This window comes from Neltuma alba, unplaced genomic scaffold (genome assembly GCF_004799145.2).
Source record: "Neltuma alba isolate B1F8T4 unplaced genomic scaffold, ASM479914v2 tig00011698_pilon, whole genome shotgun sequence".
Classification (NCBI taxonomy): domain Eukaryota; kingdom Viridiplantae; phylum Streptophyta; class Magnoliopsida; order Fabales; family Fabaceae; genus Neltuma; species Neltuma alba.
The window spans coordinates 330,929-339,480 of NW_021636335.1; the positions used below are offsets into that span (position 1 = coordinate 330,929).

The 8,552-nt window shown below is 34.0% G+C and overlaps 1 pseudogene; it reads left to right on the forward strand.

Annotated features, from left to right (window-relative positions):
• Positions 1-2,006: 2,006 nt before the first annotated feature.
• LOC114716896 (protein DETOXIFICATION 14-like) lies at positions 2,007-4,082 on the forward strand (annotated as a pseudogene).
• Positions 4,083-8,552: the final 4,470 nt, after the last annotated feature.

An 8,552-nucleotide genomic window follows, 5' to 3' on the forward strand; every position in this document is an offset into this window, starting at 1 on the left:
TCATTTTCTAGGTCAAAAGCCTCTATCAGCCCCTTTTGAACCCATAGCTGATTCAATTTCTTCACCATAAAACTATAGCTCTGTTGCCTACCCATTAATTTCACAATCAGAGTTCTACTAAACGGCTTCTGCAGTCTCTCTTTCTCCTTTTCACTGAACTTGAATCTTGGACATAGAGGATTCGATCGATCAACATCTATTCCTTCACTCGGATTTAACACCTAGAGGATTCGATTGATCAACATCTATTCCTTCACTCAAATTTAACACCTTTTCAAAACCCGTTCACTCACCATAATCCTTTGCTTTATTATCTTCCTCATCCTTCGCCCAATCCCACCAACAAATTCTTGAATTCACATTCTTGAGCAACGATTCTCTATATGACTTAGGCGAATTCTGTAGTTTCCCTGGAGCCATCCAATTCTCCACTCTAGCCTTCAATGAAACATCACCCGTAAAACCTCTTTCTTCCATTCGGACCTTTCTTTGTCGATGAACTGGATCTTCCAACTCCTTTTCCATCACAGCACAGTCCCTCACCAGCTCCATGTCGCAATGCGCAAGAACAGACAGCCCACTCTTTTAAACTCCATCGTAGTGGGCAACGGAGTGCACTCTCGGCGTCATCTCAGAGAAACGACTAAAGCCCTACCAGAAAGATGCTTGTGTGTGTGTGTGTGTGTGTGTATAAGTGTGTATGTCTCTCTCTCTGTTCATTTGATTTTACATCGGATCCTCTTATCCAACCCCATTTGGCATCATTCATATTTCCAACCTTCTAACTTTCTATAATTTGATTTATTTCAATATACTACCTATTTAGTAGAATATAATGAACCAGCCGCGGTATGATTAATGAGGGCCTGAAATAAAGGGGCTGGGAAAAAATAGTAACCCTCATTAATTATCAGTTTGGTAGTGGGACCCACCCATTTCAACGAGTGACTGGGTGACGGGGAGTAAAAGTTTGAGTTAGTTTCTGATAATGGAGTTAAGACTCTAATTAATTTTTTTAGGTTAGAGAGAAAGATTCAAATCGATAAATTAGTTTGGGATCTGTACAGTGTGGGTGAGTTATATATTAAAGCATTTGATTGATTTAACTCGAAGTTATATATGATTTTCTGACGGTACTTAATAATTAAGTCGTCAGCTATAGGCATTTTGAATTAGGGGCAGACATATGGATTTTTAAAATTTATTATTTCTAATTGTAATTCCTACCTATTGGCCTTTTTTTAATATTTATGCGAGAGATGAGGAAGGTATAGGAATGAACATGGATCAATCATTTTGGTGGGAATCCAAAACTTTACTACATTTATTTGTTAACATTTTCAGGCAACTCTGAAATTATAATATATGAAAAGAAACGTTTTTTATAAATAAAATTTTTAATAATTATAAATTTTTTCTTTAGAAATATTTAAAATAGAATATTAAAGGGAGAATTATTGTGAGATCCCAAAGAAAGAAGATAATTATTAAAAGGTCTCAAGGACAAGTGAACAATTAAAATCTGTTAGTTATTTAATTGCGCTAGAACTTACCATTATGAGTACTCAGTTGTTGTTATGAGACTTTTTTGTGAGTATTTTTCTTTCTAGGAAGCTTATTGCAATGGTCCCAAAATTAAACTCACATGGATATATGAATTCTAAATTCTTCTCTTCAAATAATTCCCGCCCCAGGTTTTTTTTCCTTTATGTCACTTTCCGGAAAATAAAGTTGTTTTATATTTATTTATGCCATTCAACAATGACTATACTTAACATTTTTCTCTTTATCCAATCTCATTATTATTAAAATTTTGTTTTTTATATATAATATTTTATTTTAATGTATGTATGCGTATAAAAATATAATAACTAATTAGCCATGATGATTTCGAATCATTTTCCACTTAACAATGACACACGGATTAAAAGCCCGAGTTGATATCTCTCCTGCAGTTTAATTAAGGTTCGGACATGTGCCTTCAAATAAGACATAGAGGAAGGACAATGGAAACGGGTCTCTTGGAGAAAAACATAGATGTGGTGAACGAAGAGGATCATCTACCCATAACATGGCGTGTGCTTTCAAAAGAAGTGAAAGCAGTTTGCTGTTTGGCAGGCCCTATGGTGGCTGTGAATTCTTTGACCTTCTTTCTGCAAACCATCGCTTTGATGATGGTTGGTCACTTGGGAAAACTTGCTCAATCCAGCACTGGGGTTGCCATTTCACTTTGCGCTGTCACCGGCTTTAGTGTCATAGTAAGTCTCTCACTTGCTGCTCTACAATTACAAAATTGCATTTTGTATTGTGGGATTTTATACTTTTGCATGATAGATAGCTAAAAATTGCATTTTGTATTGTGTAATCCCTAGTTTGGATTGGCTTCTGCACTTGAAACGTTATGTGGTCGAGCCAACGGAGCTAAGCAATATGAGAAGTTTGGTGTTCAAATTCAAACCGGCATCTACTGTCTTATTCTATGTTGTCTTCCTCTCTGTGTTCTGTGGCTTAACTTGGGGAAGCTGTTGGCTCTACTTGGTCAAGATCCTTTAATTGCACATGAAGCAGGCGAATTTCCAGTTTGTTTGATTCCCGCCCTCTTTGGGTCTGCAATTCTTCAAGCACTAGTTCGATACTATCTGATGCAGAGTTTGATCACTCCTCTTGTTCTCTCTTCTTCATTTATCATTTGCTTCCACGTAGCTTGCTGTTGGGCATTAGTTTTTAAATCTGGAATGGGTCGTTTTGGAGGAGGGTTTGCCATTGGTAGTTCATACTGGTTGAATGTGATCTTACTTGCTTTATATATGAAATTCTCTGATTCTTGTGCAAAGACTCGGGTTCCAATTTCCATGGAGCTTTTCCAAGGCATTGGAGAGTTCTTTCATTTTGCTATTGCCTCGGCTATAATGGCTTGATATTATTCTTCCCCACTTGAATAATATGTCTTCCTCTACAATTTATATTACACCTTGGATATTTCTATTGATATAGATATTGGTGATTGATCATTCCAGCCTCCAATGGTAGTCATATGAGGTGACTACATTGCTTGCTGGTCTTCTACGACCAAACCCAGAGCTTGAAACATCAATTTTAGCCGTATGGTATACCGATTTTGAACTTTGTGGGCAGTGTTTCAATGAATGTTACAATCTATTCGATACCATAATCAATTGGTTCAGCAGCGAGGTTCGTATCACATAGTAATATATTCATCATTGAATTCGTTTACAATAGTAGTCTCCAATAATATAGATCATGACTTGTAAATATTGGTGACTTTGTGATCGGTGTTTTATTTTCAGTGCAAGAGTTTCAAATGCATTAGGAGCTGGAAGTCCACAGGTGGCTAGATTGTCTGTCTTTTGTTCGAGGATTCTGGCAACCTGTGAGGCTCTTATAGTGAGCTCAATCATTTTTGCAAGTCGGAATGTTTTAAGTCATGTTTTTAGCAATGAGCCAGATTTGATCCACTATGTCACAGAAATTGCTCCTCTCTTAGTTTTGTCTTCTTTTATGGACTCCTTACAGGGCACAACTGGTAAAATCTTTCATTCCAATACCATTCAAAACACGAATACATTCTTATTATAGTCAAACTTAGATACTTGTTGTGCTATGAAGTCTTTTTCTCGTCGAAAATAGGGATTGCTGGGGGAAGTGGGAGGCAGCATAGAGGGGCATATGTGAGTTTTGGAGCTTATTATGTTGTTGGCATTCCACTAGCTGCAATCTTGATGGGCTTCTGGTTAGACATGAGAGCAAAAGGCCTTTGGCTGGGAATAACGACTGGTACAATCTGCCAAGTGATTGTGCTCATGACCATATTAAGTTGTACCGATCGGACAAAAGAGGTTTGTTCTTCTCTTTCCAATAATAGCCCACTCCTATTCATCTTCAAATTTGGAACTAAAATTTTTCACTTTTGATCAGATCATTTCGTACATTTTACTTTTCGACATTTACGTAGTGCTTATTCGAGTTGTTCTCATTGTGAGAGTTTGAATTTGCAGGCAAGACGAGCTAGGGAGAGGATATTGCAGAAAACTTCGGCAGAAAAAGAAAATGTTTTGATTTGATCAAGCAAGTTATTTTTATAATGGAGTCATACCTATATCAACATCAAGTTAATTGTGTGGCTCTTTTTCTTGTTTGCATCGCTTTTATTTGTCTGTTACTTTTGACCTAAATAGTAACACACAAAAAATCATTCTTTTACATTGCCCATTACAGGGATATTCGATTTGAAAGAAGAAGGAAGCAGTTAAAGTGAACCCTTACTTTAACCAGTTGGATCAATCCCTCTTCAGATACAACATTGAGAAAACCAGATAACGGGAGACGAAGTCAAGGCAAAAGCTAAAATATTAAACAGGCAGAAAGCAAATGTAAAGATGGTGAGAGTTAGAGGCTAAAGAAAAAAACAGAAAGGAGAGGTAGAAAGACAGCATTTTCCCGTGAAGCTTGGGATCCTGTTATATGAATGCAAGGAATAAAATGCAGAGGCTCACAGTATTTATTAGACCACCAATGATACCTAAACATTGGAAATATTTCGGATTTAAAAGAGGAAAAAAACAAACAAAGAAAATGAAAATCATATGCGCACACACACATATATAACGGACCGTCCACACCACTTATTTGGCATATTCAATGAAAAAATTTAAGTCAAAATTGTAATATATTTGGAATAAGGAAAAATTGGTAAAAAAATCCGTGTTTGAAATTTTAATTGGCTAAAAGAACCTAAATTTGAACATGTGCAAGTATGATCTGTGAGTACAATATATCTTCCATTGTATGCAATATCTTCTATTGTGTGCAAATGGCTTATGTGTTGATAATTGTTGCACATCATTAATGATATTGCACACAATTGAAGATATGTTGCACTAATAGATTATAGTTGCACTTACTCAAATTCAGATCATTTTAACCAATTAAATTTTCAACTAGAGATTTTTTACCAATTTTCCCTTGGAACAATGGGGCATGGACAAAGTGTCAAATGTTGTCATACCAAGTGGCATAATGCACCTCTAATTAAGTAGGAAATTGTAAGTTTAATCTCACTTGTAACTTTAGACTGTTAGTTCCCGTTTGGTAGGAAGTATTAAAAATGAGGGATTGGGATTGGGATTACAATTGAAAAAAATCATTAAAATAGTATTTAGTATGAATAATTGCTTATTATATGGGATTAAGCAAATTCATAGAGGTGGGATTGGGGAATACCACTTCCCTTCATGGTATTCTCCAATCTCACATATATGGGTTTGACTAATCCCATATAATAAACAATCTCTTATATTAAATACTCTTTTAATATATTTTCTCAATTACAATTACAATCTCAATCCATTATTTTTAATACTTCCTACCAAACATAACCTTAGTATCTTTTTTTTTTTTTATAAGTACATGCATCCTCTTACTAGAAATAATCCTATTTAAAATTAGTGTCTACCTCTTTAATTTAAAAATATGTCAAATATTATAGATAATATTTTTTTCATAACTTATCCAGCTTCTATAGTCACTTGTCACATCCCAACAGCTGTGATTTTGCCATCAGCATCCCAAAACTCCCTCACACTTGTGACTGTAGCAGTGGGGGGAGCAATGGTGTTAATATATATTGGGAGTATAAAATTGAAAAAGTCCATTACTCCAAAATATATATATATATATATAAATAATTGGTGGTTGATTTGAAGTCAAAAAGTTGAATTTCAGCTTTAAAAAAAGAATTTAAAAATAAGGAAATAAAAACAGGAAAAATTGCAAAAAGCACCTTAGAAATTAAAAAACTGCAAGTAGGAACCGATTAAAATATTAGTATGAGTTTTGACAATAATTAATAAGCAAGTGACAACAATTTTTGTGAATAGTTTTCTTTGTGCAATTTTTTAATTTTTAAGGTTTTCTTTTGTGATTTTCCCGTAAAAATATTTTAAGTCCCCATCATCAATGTTCATGAGGTAAAAAAGTCTGCATCACTTTTATTTTTTAGTCATTTTTTCTAATGGTAATTAATCCCATCCAATTCACGCGAAAAAAAATTAGAGAAAAAGAGGAAAAAATGTACTCTTAAAGCCAAATTGATGTCTTAAAAAAAATGCAAGACAAGTCCTAAAGTACTGTATCATTGAATAATAAACTTTGCAAAACATATACAACAAAAACAACAATCTATGCGTGGTTTTGATCAATAAAGTTCCCATCCAATTCGAAAAGACAAAAATATCTCATAAAAAGTCAAAAAACCTTACCATGGAAAAGAGAGAAAATGGAAGCCAAAGCCAAAAACAAATACTAATTGAGGATAAAAAACTTAAACACGCAAAAGGAAAAACTGAAATAAAGACAACGTAATTCATTTATTATATTTGTAACATTGCACTACTAGAGAAAAGGTCTTTTATGCCAATTAGAATGGGCATTTGACATCAAAAAGAGATTGGTATGAAAATAGGAGCTGTTAAAAGTTCGCACTTTTTGACACCAGTGTAGAAAACTATGATATCAACAGTAGTTATTGTACTAACCAATGTAAACATTGAAAATTTAAAATAAAAAAAATCCACTTCTTAGATCAGTAGTCTAAGAAGTAGACCTTTGTTTTAATTTTTCTTATATTAGCTAGTTCTTTTGATGACTGAATTTGTTTTGCCACAAGTAAAAGAAATTGTGAGAACACCAAGTAATCTAGTTGTTAAGAACTAACTAATAATATTAGGGTTTTGAAAAATAGCTCACTAGAGAGAAAGAAGATAAAGGAAGATAAATTACGTGCCAATGGTTGACGAGGAGAAAGAAAATGAAGTCTAGTTCTTATTGCAAGGATACACTAGATCTCTAACAAGTATTTGGTCATTCAAAGTACTGCAACTTAGAGCTGATCATACTTAAATGACAAATACTTGGTAGAGTTCCTCATCCTCTTTAATGAACCAAATACAGGGACAATGCTTCAAGCCTTCAATAGTTTATTGCAAAATGTAAAGACAAATTCAAAGTTGATCTTGAACAAAAAAATATTTGTAGTAGGGTTGAGCACTAAAAAAATAGATCAGTGGGAAAATAAAACAATGACAATGATACCTATGGTAAGACTAGAACAGTGAAGGCAACTGACGATGATGATAATATTGAGTAATGGAAGATGACTTGAGCACTCCACCCCATCTCCACATAGCTCTAAAGGTGAGATTGCGCCTTTTCATATTCTGAGACCACAAAATTGAGGGCATAAGGACCTTATGTATAGCTAGGACAAAATTTTAACACTGGTTGATGTAGAAACTAGTGTTGAAAATTCATTTCACATCTAACACAAGATAACTGGTGTAAATTTTAGATATTAATCATTACTAATTCTTTACTTTCTTTAAATCGGCTGACCAAAAAAATAAAAGACGACATTTTTACTAGTTTTAGGGTTCATTATTAAAGATTAGAGAACATAAAATGTGTTAAACTAAAGGAACAACACAAGATCATCACAAAATATCATTATATATTTATATTTGGTGGGTGGCGTAGAGGCCACCTTTACATTTTTTTTTTAAGAAGACTACATTTTTAAAAAACTAATAGTCAGAGGAGGAAGATGAGGCTTCTTCATCAATAACAAGGAGGAGACAGTAGAGGGATTGTCTATGTCATCCTACTTGATGTGCTTGTCATCGAGTAGGAGGTTGACCTTATTGTTGAGGGCGTTGAAATGAGCCATTAAGTAGCGGATCAATTACCATTATTCTTTGAAGTAGCTAATTGAGATGAGACAGAGGAGGGGGAGGCAAGGGAGGAGGAAGGGGTAGTAGGGAGACAGAGGAGAGGATAGAGAGGGTGAGGAGGGAAAGATGGAGGATGAGTCGGGATGGTTTTTCTACCATTTCGGAATTGTAAGGCTTATCAGTGGTACAAGATGAAGAAGATGGAGAATGAGAAGGATAGTTGGCTTTTGAGCTTAAATAGACGGTGACAGGACATGATTGGTGTTCGAGTTCAAATTACCTTATGAAAACAGAAAGGCAAGAGATAAGCTGATATAAAGATTAAAAATACTTGTTGTCTATAATTACCGATGTCATTTAATTAACATTACATTGGTTAGGTTAATATTCGATGTGAAAAGTAATATGGCATTATTATAACCGGGTTTAAATATTGTATCATTATTTACAACAATGCCACCATCTCATTTACTACACCGTTAGCATAATAACTAACGTAGATTAAGTGGTGTAAAAGGGTTTTTTTCTAGTAATATTGAATTAAAGAAATATTTTCGAAATAATAACATTCGTTACTTGTGGTCCTTTTCAAGACTAGAGATAATATAAGAGTTTAATAACTAATTTGAGAATATTAAATAAATTAGTTAAGTTGGTTATTTCTAACAAATTAAACATGACTTGTTTTCTCCCCACTATCATATATAGTTGGAACTGCTCCTTGGTGAGAACCAATAGGAATATTTTGAAAAAAAAATTATAATTTGAAATACAAAGTAAATTAAGGTATTATATTTGGAATTGAAT